The sequence below is a fragment of the Rattus norvegicus genome (assembly GCF_036323735.1).
Source record: "Rattus norvegicus strain BN/NHsdMcwi chromosome Y unlocalized genomic scaffold, GRCr8 chrY_unlocalized_31, whole genome shotgun sequence".
In the NCBI taxonomy this organism is placed as follows: domain Eukaryota; kingdom Metazoa; phylum Chordata; class Mammalia; order Rodentia; family Muridae; genus Rattus; species Rattus norvegicus.
This window is the reverse complement of record NW_026947391.1, coordinates 276,180-303,191: the sequence shown is the minus strand read 5'-3', so window position 1 is coordinate 303,191 and position 27,012 is coordinate 276,180. Positions and strand designations below refer to the sequence as shown.

At 37.5% G+C, this 27,012-nt stretch overlaps 1 long non-coding RNA gene across 1 annotated transcript; it reads right to left on the bottom strand.

The window, feature by feature from the left end:
- Nucleotides 1–435: 435 nt before the first annotated feature.
- On the bottom strand, nt 436–26,545 carry LOC134484704 (uncharacterized). Its single transcript, XR_010062383.1, has 2 exons — nt 26,183–26,545; nt 436–530 (listed from the first exon to the last, which is right to left on the bottom strand). It is a non-coding gene; the product is annotated as an uncharacterized LOC134484704 (long non-coding RNA).
- Between the last annotated feature and the right edge of the window lie 467 nt (nt 26,546–27,012).

The following is a 27,012-nucleotide window of genomic DNA, read 5'->3' as shown; positions in this document are numbered from 1 at the left end:
AAATATCAAATATCCATTCTTGGTTAATAATTTCTTCTCTCATATGATAAAAAAATAAAATTTTACTCTAATCAAAATAATTCTCTATTATTTTAATATTGAAAGATACAGAAGAATATTAAGATAATGTGGAATATTAAATCAGCTGATCTGCATGTTCATTAATTAAGAACAACTAGAATCATTGATATGTTTTTGGAACATAATATAGTAACAAATACAAAAGCATTGAATAAATAGTGGCAGAAGACGAGTGTCATCATCTAAAATGTACCTTACCTTCAGATCCAGTGTTTTCTTTCATGTAGCAAGAATTCAATTTACCTACTCTTCCTCAGTATTTTTCAAACTCTCATTGACTCTAATTTCAAAGCTGTATCCTATAACTAGCATGATTGTTAAATTTCAAACCAAGAACAGTGCATGTGTCAATCATTTTCCGCCTTTCCTTATTTGTGTTTTATTCTGTTCCCAAAGGCCATGTTGTGTTGAAGTTATGAAGAATTTCTTGCTCCTTTGATGAAAATTTTCTGAAAGCATAGATTATTCATATTTGTAAAATACTGTTGATATGTTTAATAGTACTGGATATTATAGTTAAAATCATCTGGATTAGGAATTTTTGCATGTATATCATAACACACTAAAATACTAAAGATTAAAAGTAGAAGAGCTAGAATTTATCACATGTTTTTACTCTTCTAGGGTGTGTAAATTCACAAAATCTGAAAAATGACTTCTTTCTGTGAAATTCACAATCATGAGCCATTAAATTCTAATCAAAGAGTGTGTCAGCACCAATAAACTTGGATTAAATTATAATTGCAATACAAAATGTTTGTAGTAAGTATATGGGCAAATAATTTGTCTGAATATACTAAATAAGCATGTAATATAATCATAGGTTTGCTCTTCATTAAATAAGTACTCCCATTTATAACTTAAAAAATACAGATATTGAAGTGAGTTTTGTTATATAACAGCTAATAATGGTCTTAGTAATGGATTAAATCACCAAACAATGAACAGTAAGTAGGAATGTCTAGTGAGTTAGAGGTTCTTTCAAGCATCTTCAAGGGGCTAAAATAAATTCCTTTATAATTCTCCTAAATCCACTTATCATGAAATATTCCACATCAGAGTAAATAACACCAACAACTTTTCTTTTGCTCAAAAAAAGACATTGGCTTTCTTTTCTTCCTGCCCACACCACACTCATTCTTCTACCAAACACAACAATTTCCGACATAGCTCTCTGATATGACTCTTTTTCATTATCACTGACAGTACTTCCAGATAGACTTCAAAAACATCCTTAAAATTATTCTCTGTATCATCTCATAATACATAAGTAACCAGAGTCCCTTCTATATACATTGTGAGTTAAACAAACTTATTTAAAACTGTTCAATGATTTCTAAGACATTTACAGTAAATAAAAATTATATGTCTAATACTGTTCCTATATTCCCATATGAGACATTGCCTAAGCTTCAGCTTTATTTGGACCGCTCTTCTATCTCTTAGTCAATACAAACTACTATCATATTTACTTTTTGGAAATGTCAAGCTCTTTGTCCTTTTATCATCCTTCTATTTACTGTGATTTTGCCCAAAATATAGATCAACTATATTTCATCTAATCTAACTTAAATGTCACTTCCTTATGACAATCTCCATGACCATATTTTTAAAATAGATTCTTCAACTACTTGCATACTATCAACTGTAACAGACTGATTTATGGATTCATTTCTTTCTTTTTCTTGAACTATAATGCAATTTTTATAAAAGAAAGTTCATAATACATTTTATTCATTCCTAATCTATACCACTATTATGGACCTGATACAGTAATGGAGACTTATTATTTATTACATGATTCAGTAAGTTTCAAAAATAAACTTTATACTATTCTTCATTTTAATAAATATGCATCCCATTCATTGGTTAGTCCAACATGTAGTAATTATGTGAATTCTTCAATATATTACAATTCAATGACCTAGTTGACATTGCCTATATATTTTAATTTGTCACAGATAGTCTGTGTCATATTCAACACAATACTGTGTTCACTGAGCAATTATCTCATCTGGCAATATATTTGACATGAAAGAATGAGATCCCATGAGGAAATAGATGGACTTCCAGGAGTGCTGACACACTCAAGAGCACAGGAGAGACTTCTTCTTCTCAGAGGTAACTTCCTGGAGTGCTCAGAACCCACGAATGGAGGTGTAGTCTGTTACAGCATACTTTTGTTTCTATCTATTCCATATAGCTGAACCTGATCCACAGCTCTTGGTACACAAAAAACTCCTAACCCAAAACATCCGGGAAATCCCAGACAAAATGACAAGATAAAACCTAAGGATAATAGGTATAGTAGAGAATGAAGACTCCCACTTTGAAGGGTCAGTAAATATCTTCAACAAAATTATAGTAGAAACCTTCCCTAACCTAAAGAAAGAGACAACCTTACACGTACAAAATTCAAAGAGAACTCCCAAAAATTTGGAGCAGAAAATAAATTTCTTCCATCACATAATAGTTAAAATATAAAGTACACAAAACAAAGAAAAAATATTAAAACCAGTAAGGGAAAAAAGTTGAGTTACATAAAAAGGGAGACCAATCAGTATTCCACACTTCTTAAAATAGACTATGAAAGCTATCAGGTCCTGGGCATATATCACACAGATCATAAATGAACAAAAATGTCATCCCAGGCTGCTATAAAACCTCTCAACTACCATAGATGGAGATTCCAAGATATGCCATGACAAGAGCAAATTTACACAATATCTTTCCACAAATCCAGTCCTACAAAAGATGAAAGGTGGAAAATTCCAGTACAAGGCAGGAAACTACACCCAGAAAAAGAAAGAACCTAATCTACTTTTAAAACACAAAAGAAGATAATGTAGGTAGCCACAGAAACATAATTCGACATCTAACAAGAAAAATAATAGACAAATCCAATCATTTGTCTCTGATATCATTAAACATCAAAGGACTCAAATGCCCCTGAAACGACATACACTAGAAATCAACTGCCCTGGAATAGAAACACTTTATTCTTCCTCTGTCTGCAATGGAGGGGTCAGAGACATAGCTATCTGATGGAAGAAGATCTAGAATTGACCTTGTGACTGAGGAGTGTCTCAAACAGTCAGCCTCTGCTGTAGTGTACCTGAGATTGAATCCTTGTCAACAAGAATCCATAGGAGACTCTCACTTTGTTCGTGGCTGACTCAGGTATACCATTCAACTAATAAAGACCAGAACTTGTTCCTCAAACCTTATTGCATAGCCAATACAACTTTGACCACCAAAAAATCTCCAAGAACAATGGATTGACGTCCCATGGCCAATGAATAAAAGTTCCACCCTGGATCCAAGGCCACTTATCTAAGATACTCACCAGAAAGGTCAATATCCCTCACACCCATACCTGTGCTGCTAATAGTAAGTTTAAAAAAGGATTAGAGACAGTGACTTCACACAAGATTTCAGAATAAACCTCAGATTGCTGTCACATCTGTAGTGGAGTCCTTGGAGATAAGAATTTTCTGGAGTTCTCTGAAAATGTAGAGGCCTGGAGTGATGGGATCATTGTTTTTTATAGAAGGTAATCATGGATAGTCCCCTACTATCAAACCGGATTAAGACTTTTCTCCTTTCAAAAACATTGATATTTTTATAGGCCTTAGAGTTACCCATTTGACAAAATGGTCTCTCAGAACCATCCCTTCTGCTTGGGGCCCATGGGATATTTTACCTCGGACCAAGGAGCATTGATCCCTCTGGTGAAGGTTCACTGAAATCCAAAAGGAGGGAGCAAATCCTGGAATCTTATGCTACTTCCTTGAGTAAAGTCACATGATATGTTGTGAAGTCATCAGTCTGGTGCTCATTTCGTTTTGGTTGAATATACTTTTAGGGGGCAATCATGCTTAGGACACCTCAACTTTTCATGAATCATGTAATCTATATTCAGGCTCTTGCATATTCAGCTAAAGATGTGGATATGCTAGACTGTGAGTATCATTAGAAGATGATGCAATGCTAGGACCTCCTGAGCTATTGTAAGCAATTTAATTTTTTCTCAAATACAAGGGGAATATGAATACTCTAATCAATTCTCCTGTCACAGGGACAACAGCAACTCATCTTTACTTGGTGGTACTCATCCATTCTTTTTTTGATTAAGGAGGCATCATGTGTTATCCCTGAAGGAAAGATTACTTCAGATCATTCTAGTTTATCCAAAGTAGGTTTAGATATTAATTTAGGGTGAGTAAACCCACACTAGTTCCTGATATTATGGACTGTGCCACAGATATGTTTCCTAATTTTTCCCAGGTTTCTCCTTCAGTTCAAGGTAAACTTGGGTTTCAATTGGGATGCAATGAAGAGCCCCTGAAAAACATATTCTGCAAAGTAAGATGAATATATTCTACTTTCTTTGAATAAGAAAATCTAGACATACCCTGTAAGTTGAAAGGGGCTTAATACAAATTATTTTGATGAAGAACATACAGAGAATCAAATGAAATGAAATATCACACAGTTTTTTTTTTCTTAAGGAAACTTTAAATTAATATCCCCTGACAATGGTTTCTTCTGATCCATAGGATCTCAGTTCTATTCTTCTAAGAGGTCTTAATGTTTCCTTTCTTACCTGGGTGGCCAGGCATAGATAAATGTTTGAAGGAATGGAAGACCACGTGGACATGATGTCCTCAGACATGTCAGGGCAAATCTGAGCCCTAACCTAAGTTCTGCCTTTAAGGTTTTTCACATAAAATGGAGCAGTTTCATCTTTGTTGTCGATGATTATCCTGCTTCTGAACAGCTTGTGCAAAACATAAATCCAGAGATTACCACCCAATATGTAAGAGCAAATTCCCTAATTTCTGGCCAGCACGCCTCAGAGTACCCCGACACATAGTTATTCTGGACTGTGAAAACAGTTGCACTTGACTGCCTTCTTCCAGTACCCAAGGTAAACCTTTGCCTGAAGGATTCTGTGACCTTCTCACTCTTCCCAATCCTCCTAAAATGTTCTCTCTGAATAATGGGTCCTTGACTTTCCAACAAAGTAGTCGTATCCCTAACTGATTAAACATATTTTCAAAAGTGACTCCTTCTATAATCCAATGACTCTGCTCCACTCCGGTTTGAAGTCCCAGAGTCGTAGTTTAGAATCAGAGTATATAACCCTTGCAAACTGCAATAAGACAAATCAATAAAAATGTAATAATTTCAACATTTCTGCTTAGATCTTAACAGCTGAACAAACCAGAAGAATTAACCTAGCCAGAAAAAATTATCCAAAGCCTTTGGCAGAAGAAATATGTTCCTGTCTTTTCTCTCCTGCATTAACAGAAATTATGAATATATAAACCTCTGAATGAGAATTTGAAACTTATGATTACGGCTGGAAACTTTATCCACTGTATAAGGTACCAGGAAGCTTTTCTCTTGACAGAAGTGTGTATGACACCTATATACACTATGCCTGAAGAAGTTTCTCTTCATTTTCAATAGGGCTTTAGAGTTTTCCTCTCTTACATGGGGTTCACTTTACCCAGTGTTAACTTACTCCTTCTGATTATATTGTAGAGCATGTCAGTACTCGCCTAAGTATAGCATTGCCCTAGACCCTTTATGATAAAGGGGCTTAAAACCTGTTTGAAGCCTTACATGGGCCTTTTATTTTCCTATACCCATCAAGTGGTGTTGTCTTTTCTCCTTAAAGGTCTGCCAGACCTAGGGAGTGTTATACCTCGCATCCTACATGAAAGACCATCTAGCATTCGTTGTCTTTCCAGTAGGATTGTGGGCCAATTGTCTACTTCAATCCACTAAGTCGATTTTAGACCCTCAGCTTCTGCGAATGGGGGCTAGGGAAATGAAATTCTATTGAAAGGGCTCTAAAAATTATTCTCAGTGCACATCAATTGTCTCAGAACTCCTCCCTGTGTACTATGTTAATTTTGGAGTACCTGTGGAACTAAAGAATTACTAGAGCTGCCCTTCGGCCCATGCCACTCAACACCCCTATAAAGAAAGTTTGCTTAAAACTAACCTCTTTATTCAATGTATTCATACAACACATATGCAAACAATGGTATCTTATATTTCTCTGCTTCTAAATCCTAGTTCAGAAGACACAAAGCTAAATTGACTCTTATACCATGTGCCTTAAAGTAGGTCATCAAAATATTCCTATATTTTATTCACATATGTTTGCAGCTGAACACATCCTTGAAGAAACATCACCGCTTCCTGAACCACTTATACTTTTGTTGTGACCATTGCCTGGACTAAAAGATATATATGTATACATACAGGGAACATACTTAGAAGTTACTGAAACAGAGTCAGAACATTCCTCAAGGCCCAGTGTAGCCGATAACCTTCCCCTGCTGACCATGGGTGAAGTTGATAATTCTTTTCTTCAAAATATGACTAGGGTACTCCACATTGTGAACCAATACATTCAGGATTTCACTTTAGCTAAAGATCTTCTCAGAACTTCCCATTCTGTAAATCTGTTCTCAGAAATCTCCTGTTCTGAGATACATCCTAGACTCATTCCTCTTTGAAGAGGCCCTGAGAACTACCCTGAACGATGATGTGACTCCTTCCCCATCAGTGTGGCCTTGGATCTTGCTCACCTCTTGATGGTGTACACTGCCTTTGACCAAATGAAACTCACACATTGCTTTATTCACAAGGTGACATGAGACATGCTTTTTCAAATAATAGTGTGCCAAAGCTTGTATTCTAAAGCAGTCCCTCATGACTTTGAATTACCTCACATGGATATACTCTAAATAATAGAGAATCAAGGCTTTTTACCTTTTACCATGGTGGATAGGGAAATATCTTCTTCCATCGGGTTTGAGGTCCCAGGTCCTATATATAGAATCATTGATTGATTCCAATCAAGCCAATCACTAGAAATCAAGAGCACCCTTTGTTGCTACCCATATATGGACATATTAAGACAAACTGAATGAGCAACAGATCCAGAGACAGTCATCCAAGCTGTTTAAAAAAGGCTTGGGTTGTTACCTAAACTTCCCCAGATTTAATACACGATGTAAAATTTCTACCAACTAAAGAAGTATAGAAAATGAAGGGCATTGTTGGAGAAAATCCTTCACCAAATCAGGTTACAATGACATCCATGTGTCACAGGATGTTTCATGCTACCAACCCCAACTCCAAGGGTTTTCTAACACGTACCATTGCACAATCAGATCTCAAAGTTTTCTCTTTCTTAAAGGCGTCGAGATTTTCCTTTTTCCCTCAGTTACCTAAGTCATTGAACAGAATGTCAGACCTCCCTCCTACAACTGAGCCTACTCTACTCATTCCCTGGTTGCCTTATGTCTTCTCAAGTACTCATATAAAGGAAAGACCCCCAAATTTTGATTATTTGAAAGTGGGCTCAAGTCACTTCACTTCTGACTAAAGAGGCCCCATGGTCTCATGGCATACCTCTGTAGAAGCCAGAATCAGATTCAATAACATGTAGTTCAATGTAGTACAAAATGGGACCTTCAACCACAAAAACTATAGGCAGTCAGTTCATGGCCAAGGGTGTATATGCTATGGAATGATGCTCACGAGATATGTCAGGTTTGGCTCCTAAGGGCAAGTCTCGTTGATTCCATCTATACTTGTGAGGAGTTTCAGTTGTAGCCTCTAGCTCTGGAAGTCCCAAGTGCATCACTTAATTACAAGGATATCTTATACCTGATTTAAACTCATTTTACTTAAGTGCCAATCTTGACCAAGATTACCAGGCAATCCTGATTGCGATTTCGCAGTGGGACATCATAAGATACTTGTTGTAGATCAGAGGGCAGAGTATAGAAAGCTAAAATTAACATATATGCAATCTTACTACAGATGGTTGTCAGAAATGCAATTTTTCCATCTCTCATTTATGGATGTGTACACATGTACACTTATACTTATATATATCATATGCACATATATACATCACACACACACACACACACACATATATATATATATACACATTATACATAATATATATACATCATATGTATACATTTATACATCTTATTTATACACATATGATATATATACATTTATACATCATATATGTATATATATATATATATATGTATATGTATATGTATCGATGGAGCATCAGAGTTCAGATAATCACTTACCCTGATGGAAGAGCATGCTAATGGAAACTGGAAAGAATAATCGGAAGAAAATTAAGCAATACCATACTGTTTTCCCACCACCAAAGGTGAGCTAGAATTTTTCCTTCTTCACAGTTAGGTGACTAGATCTTGGTAATTGGTTAAAAATGGCCAGGCACTTTCTTGTTTAGCAAAGCAGTTCAGGATGACTCCATAAGTTGCAGTTATGAACACAGGTTACTAAAACTGCACCTATTTCCTAGCCATCTCAACACCATCCCCTTTAGAAGAAGGGGAATCAGCACTTCACTTTGATTGGTGGCCTTCAGGTCTTTATTTTTTGACAAATAATACTTTACACCATCCCCTTCTGTATAAGATCTGTTATAAGAAGGACTGGAGTTTACTATTGAGATCTCAGATTTTTTTTTTTGCCCAAGAGGACCAAGATTAAAGAGTCCTTAGAGCATACTCAACCTTCTAATAGGGAGCTTTAGATGAAGTATAACCCTCTAATAGGGAGCTTTAGATCATGTTCATCTAATAATGGCCACTAAATAAATATAGGTTTGGCCAAAGGTACTTCACCTAATTATGATCTGTGTTAGCAAATCGTGAAACTTTCATTATCTCTCCTATATACCATCCTTCATGCTTATACCCATGTCGTTGATGATTAGCTTCAAGAGGACTTAGAGACTGAAAATCATGACTGCTGAATAATACAAATGCTTGGACCCCGGTTAGAGCCTACCATGGTGTAACTGAAGATGTGAATATGTAAAGTAGCCCTAGCTTTCCTGCTCAATTTAGGCTTGAAAACTCCCTTATCCTAAAATAGGTTTGTCACTTTAAGCAGATTCTACGTCTTCTTTAATATTCTACTCTTAAACATCATTACTTTAAATCACCAATTTATGTCCACTATATATCAAATGTATATTCTGTATATAAGTGTCTGCTATCTGTCTTATAAGACTGGCAGTTCCTGAGATCATCTCTGGCACCCAGGTCTAAAACTCCACTTCCAGTCAAAAAGGTCCTCAGTAGCTAACCTAATTGACAAAGAATGATTCTGAAACATTGTACTTTTGGTGAAAGATGGCACAAAATTTACACTTAACTGTGTCTCATATTCAAAACTTCCTCTAGGAAGGACATCAGAATGACACCTTTTGCTCCAGTTGTTCTCAAATTCACATCTTCTGTCCAAGGGGTCTGTAAATGTCATCATTTCAAAGAAGAGATTCCGTGTCTCTCCTTTTCCCTATGGGAGTATCAACACTCCACAACTACTCAAAGTATACAAGTTTTTTCTCTGTATAGTGGGCAAGAACACTTTTACCAAAGGACAACATTGGCCTGAAATATCTTCTTTTGCCCAAGGGGTACTCATGCCTGCACTCTCTATTGGCCATCTTCAGCACTTCTTCTCTTGATTTTGTGAGCCTGCTACATCCCAACTGTCTAGGACTACATACAAACTTCTTCCTGCTAAAGGTATTCTGAGACATTCCTCCATGGAAGAAAGGGGTTTTGATCTTTTCTTGTCTGACAAAAGTCTTCAAAGCCCAAAGACAACTGTTGGAATAAAATGCAACCTATAGGACTGATGCAAGAATTACTACCTGGACTTTCAAATGGCATGAAAATATATGGACATTCTAAATACTGAAAAAGAATAGGAAGCTGATCAAGCAATACTGGATCTTCCTCTGCTCCACGAGGTACTTACATTTTCTCCAGCTTGAAATGGTCTTTCTTATTATTTTAAAATAATTTTACAGAGATTTTACAGTTCTAACAAACAGGTATAGAATATCTCCTTTGCACATTTTCTCAGAAATCCCGGTGATGTCCACGGTGCAATAACAAATTTTTCCCATGAAGTCTTGCATATTACCTTTTTGAGGACTGACACAACAGTCCTACTTCTGTTCAAGTTCCCTACCTCCACCATCTTACCCAGTAAGATTTAGACTTATACAATTAAGAAGACTCCAGGAGGCCAAGGAATTACCACAGATTCCCCATATGCCAAATGTATTTCCTCTCTTAAATTTCTAAGTTTATTGTCCTGGGAAACACTGTTCTGACCGAAGAGATCTCAGAGAAATCTGGACTGAGTTCTCAAACAAGAGTCTAAAAGCAAACATAAATCCGACTACTGTCTTCATTGTGTTCCCTTACACAGAGATGTCCTTTCACATGCAGAGGAATGTGTAGATGGATATATATTTGAATAAGACACTGAACCCAACACTACTCCATTAGAGCCTTGTACAAGACTTCTAAGACTGTTGACTGCCTACCATGGACATTCAAATGTGTATTCTTTACTGTGATTTCCAGTTTGGAGTTGCTGAAGTAGTGTTTGGCTGGAATGTTCTATAATTTTCAAGGTATCAATCAACCTTCAACTTCTGCTCAGTAGTGCTCCAGACATAAGAAGAAGAGAAGCTATGCACATTCCATACAGTCTAGGGGAGATCCTTTTTCACCCTTCTACTTTAGAACATCAAAAATCTATTACATTTTCCTAGAGGGACAGCAACAATTCCTCTCCTGCACACAAGGAAATTAGATATGCTTCCACCTATTCAAAGGAATCTGAGTATCCTCTTTTCATTTATTTGATTTTTTAATTTAAATTTCAAATATACCCTTTCTTGGTTTCCTGTTCATAAGACATCTATCTGCTCTCCCTCCCCTTCTTCGATAATGGAGTTCCCATCCACATCATCCACCCGTCTAGTCTTTCTGACCTTCCTTACACTGGGAGTCCAAATTTGGAAGGACTAAGAGTTTTTCCTCCCCTTTGTGCCCAAAAAGGCCATCCTGTGCTACATATACATCTACAGCCATGAGTCAATCCTTGTATATACTTTGGGTGATGCTTTACTCCCTGGGACCTATCGTTGTTGGGCATTGCTGTCCTATGAGGCTGCAAGCCCCTTCAGGTCTTTCAATCGCTTCTGTAATTCCTCCAACAGGTGTTCCAATGTCAGCTTAATGTTTTGCTGCTAGCATTCAAATATGAATTTGACCTGTTCTGGCTGTGTCTCTCAGGAGACAGCTATATCCAGTTCCAGTCAGCATGAACTTCTTAACTTCAACAATCTTATATAATTTGGTGACTGTATAAATGTATATGGGCCACAGGTGGGGCATGAATTCCTTCAGTCTCTGCTTCTACCTATGCCTCCATATACCCTCCTGTGAATGTTTTTTGTTCCCCGTTTTAAGAAGGAGTGAAGCTTCCATACTTTGATTATTCTTCTTGAACATCATGTGGTCTGTGGATTATATCTTGAGGAATTCGAACTTTTGGGCTAAAATCCACTTATCAGAGATTGCATACTATGTGACCTTTTCTGTGATTGGGTTACCTCACTCAGGGTGACGCTTTCTAGGTCAATCCATTTGCCTATGAGTTTCATGAATTCATTGTTTTTAATGCGGAATAGTAGAACATTGTACAGATGTATCACATTTTATGTATCCATTCGTCAGTTGAAGACCATCTGGATTCTTTCCAGTTCCTGGCTACTATAAATAATACTGCTATGAGCATAGTGGAGCATGAGTCTTTGTTGAATGTTGCACCATCTTTTGGGTCTATGCAGAGTACAGGTAGAGCTGGGTCCTCAGTTAGGGCATTATCCAATTTTCCCAGGAAACTTCAGAATGATTTCCAGAGTTATCGTACAGGTTTGCAATCCCTCCAATAATGGAACAGTGTTTTTCTTTCTCCATAACCTCACCAACATCTGTTGTCACCTGAGTTTTTGATCTTAGCCATTCTGACTGGTGTGAGGTGGAACCTCAGGAGTGTTTTTATTTTTATTTCCTTGATGACTAAGGATGTTGAGCATTTCTTGACATACTTCTCAGCTATTTGTTATTCCTTAGTTGAGAATTCTCTGTTTAGCTCTGTACCCCATTTTTCATAGGATTGTATGGCTCTCTGGTGTCTAACTTCTTGAGTTCTTTGTATATTTTCGATATTAGCTCTGTATCAGGTGTAGGATTGAAAAAGATCTTTTCCCAATCATTTGGTTGCTGTTTTGTCCTAATAACAGTGTCCTTTGACTTACAGAAGCTTTGTAGTTTTATGAAGTCTCGTTTCCGATTCTTGATCTTACAGTACAAACCAGTGGTGTTTGGTTCAGGAAAATTTTCCCAGTGCCCATGTGATCAAGACTCTTCTCTACTTTTTCTTCTATAAGTTTCAGTTTATTGGGTTTGATGTAGAGGTCTTTGATCCACTCATACTTAAGCTTTGTATAGGGCAATAAAAATGAATCGATTTGCATACTTCTACATGCTGCCCTCCACTTGTTGAAAATCCTATCGTTTTTCATTGGATGGTTTTAGCCTCTTTATTAAATATCAAGTGGCCATTTATGTGTGTGTTTGTGTTGGTGTCTTCAATTCTATTCCACTTATCAACATTCCCAGGAATCTGTACAAATACAACTTTTTTGTCATTGTTCTTTGCTTTTTAATCACTATTGCCCTGTAATACTGCTTGAGGTAAGGAATGGTGATTCCCCCAGAAGTTCTTTTATTGTTGAGTACAGCATATGTATGTTGTGCCATCACTTGTATTAAATTCTTAAAAGTCTTTAATCCTTCTTTATTTCTTGCTTGACAAGTTATCTTTGAGTAGAGCACTGTTCAAGTTACAGTTATGTGTGGGCTCACTGATGTTTTTGTGGATATTTAAGACCAGCCTTAGTTTGTCACGGTTTGATAGGATGCATGGACTTATTTCAGTCTTCTTCGATCTGTTGAGTCCTGTTTTGTGACTTGATATATGATCAATTTTGGAGAAAATACTATGAGATGCTGGGAAGAATATATTATTTTGTTTTAGGATTAAATATTCTATAAATATCTGTAATGTCCATTTTGTTCACAACTTCTGTTAGTTTGTCTAGATCTTGGTTTAATTTTTGTTTCCATGATCAGTCCATTGATGAGATTGTGGTGTTGAAATCTCCCACTATTATTAAGTGAGGAGCAAATGGGTGCTTTGAGCTTTAGTAAGGTATCTTTTAGGAATGGAGGTGCCCATGTATATGGAGCATACATATTTAGGATTGACAGTTACTATTGGTGGGATAATCTTTTGATAAATATGAAATTTCCTTCCTCACCTGTTTCGAAAACTTTTGGTTGATAGTCGATTATATTCCATAGTAGAATGGCAAATCCAGCTTCCTTCTATCAGACCATTTGCTTCAAAATTTGTTTTCTAGCCTAATACTCTCAGGTAGTGTCTGTCTTTGTCTCTGAGTTGTGTTTTCTACATTCAACAAAATACTGGGTCCTCTTTATGTATCCATTCATTTAGTCTATGTCTTTCTATTGGGGAATTCACTCCATTTTGTTAAAAGATATTAAGGAATAGTGATTGTTGCTTCTGTCATTTTTGTTGTTAGAGGAAGAGTCATGTTTGTGTGTCTCTTTTCTTTTGGTTTCATTGCAAGATTAGTTTGTTGCTTTTTCTAGGATGTAGTTTCCCTCCTTGTGTTAGAGTTTTCTACCTATTATCTTTCGTTGGGCTGGATTTGTAGAAAGATACTGTATAAATTTCGTTCTGTCATGGAATATCTTCGTAATTCCATATGTGTTAATTGAGAATTTTTCTGGCTATAGTAGACTGGAATGGCTTTTGTGTTCTTTTATGGTCTAGAGTATTCCAGGATCTTCTGACTTTCATAGTATCTGGTGAGAAACCTTGTGTAATTCTCATAGGTCTGACTTTATATGTTACTTGACTTTGTCCCTTATTGCCTTTAAACTTCTTTCTTTATTTTGTGCATTTGGTGTTTTGACTATCATGTGATGTGAGGAATTTCTTTTCTGGTAAAATCTATTCACAGCTCTGTTGGCTTCTGGCATGTTTTTCGGCATCTCTGTCTTTAGGTTGGGGAAGATTTCTTCAATAATTTTTTGAAGATATTTACTGGCCCTTTAAGTTGGGAGTCTTCACTCTCTTTTATACTTCTAATTGTAACATTTGATCTTCTCATTGTGTCTTTGAGTCCAAATGACAGGTAACTTGGAGCATAAAAGTTGGTCTTATCTCTGCTTTCAAGTGTGTAGGCACCCTTACCAACTGGTTTTCAGCTCTCAGCACAGCCAGAAAACAATAATGTCCTTCAGCTGAATTCTCTTAGGTCCCTGTGTAAATATTGTGTACCTACTTCAAATGATAATCTCTGAAAGCCTATTTTATCCAAAATAGTTTTGTTGCATGTGTGTGTGTGTGTGTGTGTGTGTGTGTGTGTGTGTGTGTGTGTGTGGGTGTGTGACACATGTCCAGCAGACTCTGAATGGCCATTCCTTCAGTCTCCTATGAACAATCTCTCCCTACCCCTCTTATGGATATTTTATTTACCCTTTTAAGGGAGGAGTGAATAATCTGCATTTTGGTCCTCCTTCTTGAGTATCATGTGGTCTGTGCATTGGATCATAGGTAACTTGAGCATTTGCACTGGTATCCAATTAAAAATGAGTGCATACTTTGTTTTTCTGTTATTGGGTAACCACCCTCAGGATGATATTTTTTTAGGTTCATCCATTTGCCTATGAATTTCATGAACTCATTATTTTTGATAAATGAGTACTAATCCATTGTGTAAATATAGGCCATTTTCTGTATCCATTCTTCTGATGAAGGACATCTGGGTTAATTCCAGCTTCTGGATATTATGAATAAGGCTGCTATGAACATAGTGTAACATGTGTCTTTGTTGTATGTTGGAGCATCTTTTGGGTATAAGCTCAGGGGAGGTATAGCTGGGTCTTCAGCAACTGCAATGACCAATTTTTGAGGAAACTCAGGACTGATTTTCAGGGAGGTTGTACCAGTTTGCAATCCAACAACAATGGAGGAGTGTTTCTCTTTCACCATATCCTTGCCAGCATCTGCTGTCACCTGAGTTTTTGATCTTAGCAATTCTGACTGATGTCGGTGGAAACTCAGGGTTGTTTTGATTTGCATTTCCTTTATGACTAAGTAGGTTATACATAACACAAATCGTTCTAAGAAATGATGTTACCCTAACTGTTGGTCTGTATATAGCTCTGTGCCAATTGAACAATTTCTATCTCCTTCTTCAAAGTTCAAGTCCAAGGATATCCTATACCCAGTATTGCTTCTGGAAGTGAGTAATTAGCTCACAATTTCTGCAGGAAATTTAGACCAGGGTATCACAGGGGCCTCAACCGCTGAGTTGAGTTTCTTTGTTTGGATCCCAGTTGAATGACTCAGGTTGCACTCTTGGAAGAAATCTCCACACATCAGGGTCACAGTCCATGATGAAATGTATAAGTTGCTCAAACTGGTTACGATTTCAAATAGATGATGCTGTGGCTTAACAATATTATAGGGTAAAAATTGAAAGACCATTCAATATATGACCAAGGCTTGGAGAGAAACATTTTCAATAGACTAACTTTAATTGCAAATTACCAGATTTCATTGTAAAGACAATGTATACAAGAAAAAAAAACACATCCTGTTTGACTGATGCAAGGGAAAACAAGAATGCAGTTTAATAAGAGTAAAGAATATGCAGTCAGCTAGGTCATTTTGACTCTCATTTTCTAGAAGAGAGTTGTGTGCTCTTCCACAAAACTTTTCAGGACAAGAGGTAGAAACCAGAGACAGATGCATGTGGGAAAAGATGGAGAAATATTTGCCCACATACTCAATGTATAAAGAAAATAGCTAAACCCATGCGGAATGACAAAGGGTGCAAATCCATCAGGAATGTAGATTGTTATCTAATGAGGTGCTTCTTATGGGTGAAGCAAATAAGACAGGGTAGTGAAGAAGGTATTTACACATGGTTGTCTTTATAACCATAACCAGTTGTAGAAAAATGATTAATAATTGAAATCAATAATTCCTTTGTATTTTGTTAACAAAGTTTTTCTATAGATTTTTGTGTTTTCTTTCATCAATTTCTTCATCATGCAATATAATACCAATTAAGACGATACCAATGGTTTTCATATTCGTTTCAAATTTGAGATACTGAAAGAATGTGCCATAGAACACATTTCCATCGATTCTAAATATGTATCGTGTTTTAGATTGTAGAATTGATGATTATATCACATCAGTATATCTATGATATTGTAAAATATATATTGCATTTCTATTTGGATGTAGGATCATTCTATTTTATCAAGGCACCATTATAATCTGGTTATTATTTTCATTTACAAATTATTCACAACATAAGGATATATGATGTAATTTTAAGTTGACAAGAAATAGACTTTTGATGGCTATTTTTGGTTGCCTACTTGACTAAAGCTGGAATTATCTAAAACCATAAAATAATGGCCCTACCTCTGAGGTAATCCACTTTCATTCAAAGTGAGAAGATCTACTTCTATTCTGAATACTTGAAATACAAAAACACTCCTTGAATCCAGGTATTTAATCCAGCTACAATGTTGGCAATTCCTCCTAAAGGAAGCCTATATAATGACATGGAAGTTGCTCTTATCCTGGTTGCTCTGTCTTGCTAGCAAGTCTATTTCATTACTGGCATTAAATCTTTTTTTTAAATCCTTATTAACTTGAGTATTTCTTATTTACATTTCGATTATTATTCCCGTTCTCAGTTTCAGAGCCAACATCCCCCTAACGCCTCACCCTCCCCTTCTATATGGTCTTCCCTTACCAAACCTTCCCCCATTTTCACCCTCACCCCCAACAGTCATCTTCACTGGGGTTCAGTCTTAGCAGGACCAAAGGCTTCCCCTTCCACTGGTGCTCTTACTAGGATAGTAATTGCTACCTATGAGGATGGAGCCCAGGGTCAGTCCATGTACAGTCTTTGGGTAGTGGCTTAGTCCCTGGAAGCTCTGGTTGCTTGTCATTGTTGTTCATATGACGTCTCGAACCCTTCATTCTCTTCTACATCTTTCTCCAATCCCTTCAAAAAGGGTCCCATTCTCAGTTCAGTGGTTTATTGCTGACATTTGCATATGAATTTTGTGAATTGTGGCTGTGTCTCTCAGGACAGATCAGCATCCGGATCCTGTTTGGATGCACTTCTTTGCTTCATCTATCTTGTCTATTTGGGTGGCTGTATACATATGGGCCACATGTGGGTCAGGCTCTGAATGGGTGTTCCTTCTCACTTTGATCTAAATTTTGCCTCCCTATTCCCTGCCAAGGGCATTCTTGTTCTCCTTTTAAAGAAGGAGTGAAGCATTCACATTTTGATCATCTCTCTTGAGTTTCATGTGTTCTGTCCATCTAGGGTAATTCAAGCATTTGGGCTAGTAGCCCCTATCAATGAGTGCATACCATGTGTGTTTTTCTGTGATTGGGTTACCTCACTCAGGATGATATTTTCCAGTTCCATCCATTTGCCTATGAATTTCATAAAGTCATTGTTTTTGATAGCTGAGTAGTATTCAATTGTGTAGATGTACCATATTTTCTGTATCCATTCCTCTGTTGAAGGGCATCTGGGTTCTTTCCTGCTTCTGCCTATTATAAAGAAGGCTGCTATGAACATAGTGGAGAACATGTCTTTTTTATATGTTGTGGCATCTTTTTTGTATATGCCGAAAAGAGGTATAGCTGGATCCTCAGCTAGTTCAATGTCTGATTTTCTGAGGAACCTCCAGACTGATTTCCAGAATGGTTGTACCAGTCTGCACTCCCACCAACAATGGAGGAGTGCTCCTCTTTTACCACATCCTCACCAACATCTTATATCACCCGAGTTTTCATCTTAGTCATTATGACAGGTGTTAGGTGGAATCTCAGGGTTGTTTTGATTTGCCTTTCCCCTATGACTAAAGATGTTGGACATTTCTTAGGTGTTTCTCAGCTATTCGGCATTACTCAGCTATGAATTCTTTGTTTTGCTCTGAACCCCATTTTTCAATAGGGTTATTTGTCTCATGCAGTCTAACTTCATGTGTTCTTTGTATATCTTGGATAAAAGCTCTCTATCTGTTGTAGGATTGGTAAAGATCTTTTCCCAATCTGTTGGTTGCCATTTGTCCGAACCAAGTGTTCTTTGCCTTACAGAAGCTTTGCAGTTTCATGAGATCCTTTTTGTCGATTCTTGATCTTAGCACATAAGTGAATGGTTTTTTCTTCAGGAAAATTTCTTCAGTGCTCATGTGTTCGAAATGCTTCCCCATTTTCTTCTCTTAGTTTAGTGTATCTGGTTTGATGTTGAGGTCCTTGATGCAGTTGGACTAAAGGTTTCTACAAGGCAGTAAGAATGGATCAATTTGCCTTTTTATACATGCTGACTTCCAGTTGAACCAGCACCATATGCTGAAAACGCAATCTTATTTTCCATTGGATGGTTTTGGCTTCTTTCTCAAAAATTAAGTGACCATGGTGTATGGGTTCATTTCTGGGTCTTCAGTTCTATTCCACCAGTTTATTTGGCTGCCTCTGTCTCAATGCCGTACAGTTTTTATCACTGTTGCTCTGGAATACTGCTTGAGTTCAGTGATAGTGATTCCCAAGGAAGTCCTTTTATTGTTGATGGTAGTTTTAATTGTTCTGTGTTTTTTTGTTATTCCAGATGAATTTATAAATTGTTCTGTCTAACTCCATGAAGAAATGATTGAAATTTTGATGTGGATTGGAATAAATCTGTAGATCTCTTTTGGTATAAAGGCCATTTTTACTATATTAATCCTGCCAGTCCATGAGCATGGGAGATCTTTCCATCTTCTGAAATCTCCTACAGATTCTTCAGAGACTTGATGTTCTGGTCATATGCTTATATTTTTTACTTGCTTGGATAAAGAAACCCTGAGATATTTTATATTATTTGTTGCTATTGTGAAGGGTTTCATATCCCTAGTTTCTTTCTCCGCTTGTTTAACTTATGTGCAGACTTATTATTATATCCGACAACTTTGCTGAAATTATTTATCAGGCTTTGCAATTCCTTGGTGGTACTTTTGAGGTCACTAAGTATACTATCTTATCATCTACAAACAGTGCTATTTTGACTTCTTCCTTTCCAATCTATATCCCTTTGACCTCCTTCAGTGTCTGCTTGCTCTGACTAAGATGTCTAGAACTATAATGAATAATTTCTGAGAGACTGGGTAGCCTTGTCTAGGACCTGATGTCAGTGTGATTGCTTAAAGTTTCTGTCCACTTAGTTTAATGTTAGCTATGTATTTGTTTTATAGGTTTAGGTATGGGCCTTAAGTTCATGTACTTTCCAGTACTTTTATTATGAAGGGGTATTGAATTTTGTCAAATGTTTTATCAGCATATAATGAAGGGATCATTGGGTTTTTATATTTGAGTGTGATTATATAATGGATTACATTGATTGTTTCCATATACAACACCATCCCTGCATGCCTGGGATAAAACCTACTTGATCATGATGGATGATTGTTTTGATATGTTCTTGGACTCGGTATTTTTGCAACGATATTCATAAGGGAAATTGGTCTGAAATTCTCTTTTTTGTTGGGTCTTTGTGTGTTTTAGGTATGAGAGAAATTGTGGCTTCATAAAAGCAATTAGGTAGTGCTCCATCTGTTTCAATATTGTGGAATAGTTTGCAGAGTACTAGTATGAAATTTTCTTTGAATTTTGGATAGATTTCTGCACTAAACCCATCTTATCCTCGACTCTTTTTGGTTCAGAGGCTTGTAATAACTGCTTGTATTTTTTTAGCAGTTATTGGTTGTTTAAACGGTTTTTCTGTTTTTTTTTTTTTCTGTTTTTCTGTTAAATCGCTTTGGTACCTGGCATTTGTCTAGAAAATTGTCATTTTTCTCCAAATTTACAAGTTTTGTTGAATATAGTGTTTTGTAAGACGATCTGAATACTTTTTTAATTTGCTCTGATTCTGCTGTTATGTCTCCCTTTTCATTTCTTATTTTGTTAATTTGGACACACACTGTGGGCCTTCAGGTTTGTCTGGCTATGGGTTAATGTATCCTGTTGATTTTTTAAAAGAACCAGCTTTTGGTTCTGTTCATTCTTTGTATGGTCCCCTTTTTTCTACTTGGTTGATTTCAGCTCTGAGTTTGATTATCTCCTGACTTCTACTACTCCTCTACATATTTACTTCTTTTTCATCTAGAGTTTTAGGTGTGCTGTCAAGTTCCTGATGTATGCTCTCTCCTGTCTTTATGCAGGCACTCAGAGATATTTTTCCTTTTAGCACAGCTTTCATTTGTCCCAAAAGTTTGGGTATATTGTACGTTAATTTTCATGAAATTCTAAGAAGTCTTTAATTTCTTTCTTCATTTCTTCCTTGACCAAGTTATCATTGAGTAGAGCATTGTTCAACTTCCATGTATATGTGGGTGTTCTTTCCTAATTGTTATTGAAGAACAACCTTAGCTCATTGTGGTCTGATAGGATGAATTGGATTATTTCTATCTATCTGTATACTTTGAGACCTGGTTTTTGATTGATTATATGATCAATTTTGGAGAAAGTGCCAAGAAGTGGTGAGAAGAAGTTATATCCTTTTGTTTTATGATATTCTATTTATGATAGTATGTTCTAAAATATCTGTTAAGTCCATTTTGTTTATAACTTCTGTTAGTCTGTCTATGTCTCTGTTTAATTTCTGTTTCTGTGATCTGTCCAGTGATGAGAATGGGATATTGAAATTTCCTACTATTATTGTTTGAAATGCAATACTTTCTTTGAGCTTTAATAGGGTTTCTCTTATGTATGTAGGGGTCCTTGTATTTGCGGCATAGATTTTTAGGATTTCGAGTTCATTTTGGTGCATTTTTCCTTTGATGAATATGTAGTGTACTTCCTTATGGATTTTTATGACTTTTGGTTGAAAGTCGATTTTATATGATATTAGATCTTCAGACCATTTGCTTGGAAAGTTGTTTTCCAGTCTTTTACTCTGAGTTAGTGTCTGTCATTATCTCTGGTGTGTTTCCTGTATTGCAAAACGATGGGTCCTCATTACATATTCAGTTTATCAATCTGTGTCTTTTTAGTGGGGAATTGAGTCCATTGAAGTTGATGGATATTAAGGAATAGTGATGATCCCTTTCTCTTATTTTCATAATTGGACGTTAGTTTACGTTTGTGTGCTTCTGTTTATTTTGTTGTGAAAAGAATAATTTCTTGCTTTATCTATGATTTTACTTGCCTCCTTGTATTGGGGTTTGCCACTTAGAGTCCTTTGTATTACTGGATATGTAGAAAGATATTGTGTAAGTTTGGTTTTGTCATGGAATATCTTGGTTTCTCCATCTATGTTAATTGACAGTTTTGCTGGATACAGTAGCCTTGGGTGGCGTTTGTGTTCTCTTAGTGTCTGTATGCCATCTGTCCAGGATCTTCTGGCATTCAAAGTCTATGGTGAGAATTATGGTGTAATTCTGATAGGTTGACATTATATGTCATTTAACCTTTCCCTTACTGCTTTTAATTTTTATTTGTTTTGTGCATTTGGTGATTTGACTATTATGTGATGGGAGGATTTCCTTTTCTGGTCCAATCTATTTGGAGTTATGTAGGCTTTGTGTATGTTTATGGACATCTCTTTCTTCAGATTAGGGAAGTTTTATTCTATAAATTTGTTGAAGCTATTACTGTCCCTTGATGTTGGCAGTCTTCACCCTCTTCTATACCTGTTATTATTATGTTTGATCTTCTTATTGTGTCCTTGATTTCCTGTATGTTTTGGGCTAGGAGATTTTTCTGTTTTACATTATCTTTGACAGTTGTGTCAATGTTTTCTGAGGAATCTTCTGCTCCTTAGATTATATCTTCCATATCTTTTATCCTGTTGGTGACGCTCACATCTATGACTCCTGGTCTCTTTCCTAGGTTTTCCATCTCCAGGGTTGTCTTCCTTTGTGCTTACTTTATTGTTTCTATTTCCATTTTTAAATACTGGATGGTTTTGTTCATTTCCTTTTCCTGTTTTGTTGTTTTTTCAGTAGTTCTTTAAGGTACCTTTTTGTTCCCTCTCTATGGGATTCTACGTGTTTACTTCTGTATTTTCTATTGCCCTGTATTTTCTTAAGGGAGTTATTTATGACCTTCTTAACATCCTCCATCGTCATGATAAAATGTGAAGTTAAATCTAGATCTTTCTTTTCTGGTGTGTTTAGATATCCAGTTTTTGCTTTGGTGGGAGATTTGGGCTCTGATGAACCCAAGTAGTCTTGATTTATGTTGTTTGATTTCCTGTGCTTCCCTCTAGCCATCAGGTTGCTCCTGAATTTAGCTTGTCTTGCTCTTTCTGACAGTGGCTTGACTTCCTGCTTTTTTGTTTTTTTCTTTTTATTTTTACCCTGTTATGGGAACAGAGTATTCTGCTCTCATGTGTGCAGTTACTCCTCTCCACTGGCTTTAAGCTGTCCTTGTGGGCAGGAAGCAGAAGGAACTTCCCATATTTCTCCTAGGACCTTCTGTTTGGTGAGGTGGCATAGAAGGAACAAGGTGTTTTCCTCTTGAGTCAGGAACTTGGCAGAGTGTAGACTCCTCTCTTTTCCCAGGAGTGTCTGCTTTACTGAAGGTCTAGTTCCCTACTCTCAGGATTTGGGGGCAGGGAGTTGTTTGACCAGTTCCTTTCAGATCCAGGCACAGTCTGGCACATGATACTCCTGCAGTTTTACTCCTCTTATATTCCTGTGTCCAGAGGCACTGCTCTTTTGTCTTGGGCCAGAGATGTGGGAAATGGAGGGCAGAAGTGGCAGTCTCTGTGCCTTGTAGGCTCATTATTGCCCACACCCCTGGGTGATCAGCTCTCTCTCCCACAGCATCTGGGAGCAGGGAGCTCTAGGTCAGGAGTAGTAAAGCTCAGGAGCCAGCTAGAAACTGGAAGTGCCTTCTCCCAGAGGAGTTCTGTTTTTTCGTGTCCTGAGTCCACCAATCAGGTCACTTAGAGCAGAAAATTTTGATTCACCTCTGGTCTCAGTCCTGAAGACGCTCCTCGGGCTGACTTTCAGCTCTCTATGAGAGCTGCAACCAGAAATGTTCTGCCCCTACTGCTCCTAGGTCCCTATGCACAGGAGGCCGAGATGGAGCTAGGTGTTTGTTTTTTTTTCTTAAGTCAGGAATGTGAACAGAGTTCTCAGGGGTTTCTGCCCCTCTGATGGTCTATGTGTTCCCCACCCCACAAGAAATTTGGGTGTAGGATGCGGTTTGGACCAGTTCAGATCCAGGTGCAGTTTGGACTGCAGGGCTCCTGCAGCTTGACTACTCCTATATTCATGTGTCCAGAGGCACTCTGCAGTTTCCTCTTCGGCTAGGGATGTGTGCACCGGTGGTCAGAAGTGGCAATCTTTCCTTCCCTATGGTCTCAGTATTGCCCACTCTTCTGGGTGATCAGCTCTCTGTCCCACAGAGTTTCCAAAGCTGTTTCAAATGTTAATTCCCTATCCTACAGTTCTCCAGTCTTTCCAATTCTACTCCAAAGTGTATTGGAGAAGACCCCTCTGGTCAAGGGGATGTAAAACAGGCCCCATCAGACAAAGAGGGCTGCAAAAGTTCTTGTCTTAAAGGTAATCTCAGTGATTTCTCATGTTCTACAAAAGGATTAAGTCCTGCCCCCTCTCCATATGAGACTTTACTACCTTTGCCAGCTGTCAAAGCAGGGCAGAGAGTTATGTCCATTCACAAAGATAGTCAAAGATGTCCTCCATCTCCACCAAAGTCCCTTCTGCAATCTGCTTCGGGTATAATGAGTTTGAAACCTGATTCTGCTGACTAAGGGGAATTCAGAGCTTCCCTATTAAACCAAGAGGAGCTTCAGAGTCCTCCAATAATAAAATTGAGCTTAATTCATCACTTATGGTCCAAGGGGTACAAAATACAGTCACAAATCCCCACGTGAACCTCATAAGACACGTACAAGACCAAGCAGAGACAAAACTTTCTGCATGTACACCATTAGATCAAGGACCATTGCCAGTTTCAGAAGGGGCTCTTGAGAGTTCCACACCCACTCAAGATGTGGAACAAAATTCTGAGTTCACTCAAGGGACTCTTCTTCCTTCTGCACATAAAAAATATGATTTAGCACCCTCAACATCTCACCCAGTATTTCTAATGTCCCTATAAAACAGGGATTTATTCACATATCCTCTACCACCGAAAAGGATCCTCCCGACTTGTCATAAGGGCCAAAAGAGTCAAGTTTATCACAAAACACAGTCAATGAACCATGCAGACTCCATATTTATACAAAGTAGAGAGAAGATAAACCATTCCCTACCTCCTCAGTGGACTGGAGTCATTCTTTCCTGAAAGGAGAGGCTCCAAAATGTTCCACATATACATCAGAGATGCTAGAATTTCCCAAAGTTGACCAGTATTCCCTGAGTAATACGCTATCTTATAAAGAGACTGTGGGACAAGAAACATCTACAAAAGGAATTCTACCCACAGTCACATCTTTAGAAATGGCTTGTGGTTGTGACACATGTACAAAAGATGTTCTGGGACATATTCCATCTGAAGAGAAGGTTACGGATCCAACCATATGTGAACGAGAGTCGGGAAACATGGTAAGCAAACACCAGTGTCTGTAGGATCCTCGACATCTGAAGAAATGGAATCCTTGGTTTCCATTTGTGCAAAAGAATGCATACAACCTCCGCAAATTTCACAGTAGGCTATAGGAACTTCCTTATCTCCTCAAGATCAGCCATCTTCCCCAACTAAAGAAGATGTTTCACACTCTTCCAAATGTGCACAAAGGGTTGTCAGTCCTTCTTTATACCCACAAGCAGACTCAGAACATCTGCCAAATACCCAAAAGGCTCTGGATTTTACCTAATCTTCTGAAGGTTCCTTGGAACCTGTTTTGTCTATCAAGAAGCCTAGGGATCCTGACACTTCTATACAAAAGTCTGTTTCCTCTTCTCCAGTGAAGAAATTTTTCATGGAACTTCCTCAATTACACAACAATATCTAGAAACATCCTTATCTGCTGCATGAAGCTCTAAGACATCTCACATATGTCCATGATGCTTTAGGAGAAGTCACATCTTCAGAAGTAGCTCTAATACCTAACCCCCATTCTGACATCACAGTCAGGATTTCTACACATATACACAGCACATTAAGACCTTCCTCATCTGAGAAGGATGTCTTAGGATCTACTGCATCTAAACACCATGCTTTACAACTATGCCCATCTACCCAAGTAGATTTATTTCACATGTCCACTCTGGGAAGAAATAGTAGACTATCTCCCTCTACCAAAGTCGACCACAGGCCTCCAGTTTCTAGAAACAAAGGGTTAAGATTTGATCCTACTGAAGGAATCTTGAGAAATTTCTCCTCTAAGGAAGACAGTTTCAACTTTCTCCCTTCTGCTAAAAGGGAACTTGTGCCATCTTCTGTTCTCAAAGATACACCAAAAGCTACAACTACTCCTCAGTTTGGTCCCACACCTTCTCAATCTATCCAAAGGGCCTTGAAATTTTCCAAAAATGATGAAGTAATTTTGGAAAGTTTCCAATCCTTACAAGAGTATGCTGGACATTCCATATTTTCCCAAGATGCTCTCGTAATTCCTCCTCCAACCAAAAAGGTATGTTCACTGTCTGCCCTAGAGTTTCAGGGAATTTCTTCACCACTCTCGAGGGCTCCAGAAAGTGTTCTACATCCTCAAAGTAATTTGTCATTGTGGAAATTAGATTTCAAAAATACAAAAACTTTTTTATATATCCAACGGTCTGAGGGAAAGCCCACACTGAAAAAAAAATCAATTAGACATTGTGCCATTAACCAAAGTATATCAGAAAAATTCCATGTCTTCTAAAGCATCTAAAAAACAATCTGGTTCTAGCATTTTTCCTGGGAAACATTTACCATCAGCCAAAAAATCCCCAGGAACATCAAAATCTAAAAAGAAACTTTTCCATCTGCCCAAAGGTCTTTAGGATGTTCAGCAACTACTCCAAGAGCTCGGTTAACCTAGAGAAAAAAAGAACTAAAGCCATCCTACCAGGGTGTTTTCCCAAGAAACACATATTTCTTCTTTTCTATTATACCATGACAGAAGGCCATCTTCCTTCTCCCCATCTCTGATCTCTTCATCCTATTTGTCCTCCCTTCCAAATGGCTCTTTACTCTGAATTAGAGGCCAATTAGTAAACCATAGAAATATGGAAGGAATATCTGAGAGGCAGTGGCTGACATGACAACACTTGTGACATCACAGATGAAGCTAGGGCTCTCCACGATACCAGAGATTTTTCAGGCAGGGCCTAATGATGAAGTCACTGAGAACTGCCATGGCCTACCTGCCGAACAGCTTTCCTTACATTGACCAGATTTGGAGGTGGCCTCTCCAGGAGTGTCTCCTGTGACACAGTAGAAACCTTTACTTGCTACATCTCTCTAAAGCTAGAGACTTCTCTCTGCTTCATTAGTGGTTACATGTTCTGAATGAAGAAAGTTAGTCAGGGGCTCGTCATGGTTAGAAATGATCTAGGATAACGTAAGGAAGGAGATTCTTCTGTATATTAAATTTTTCTCAAGTCCAATCCTGTGACAATAAGTTCAATTACCTAGGTTTTCTCTGTTCCCCAGGTGCCAGTATTTTCCCTACAGACCTTTAATGAGTGAATATTGTGCTACATTTTCTGATTGTACATTAATTGACAGTGCACATTATATATATTCCTGCATGTGTACTCAAAAATTTCATTTTTTCCAATTCCATTTTTGCAATGAATTTAGCAACAAACATGGCCCAGCTATAGAGTGAATATAACAGTGTAAATATTGTGTACCTCTTTCAAATGATAAACTCCCAAATCCTTATTTTACCCA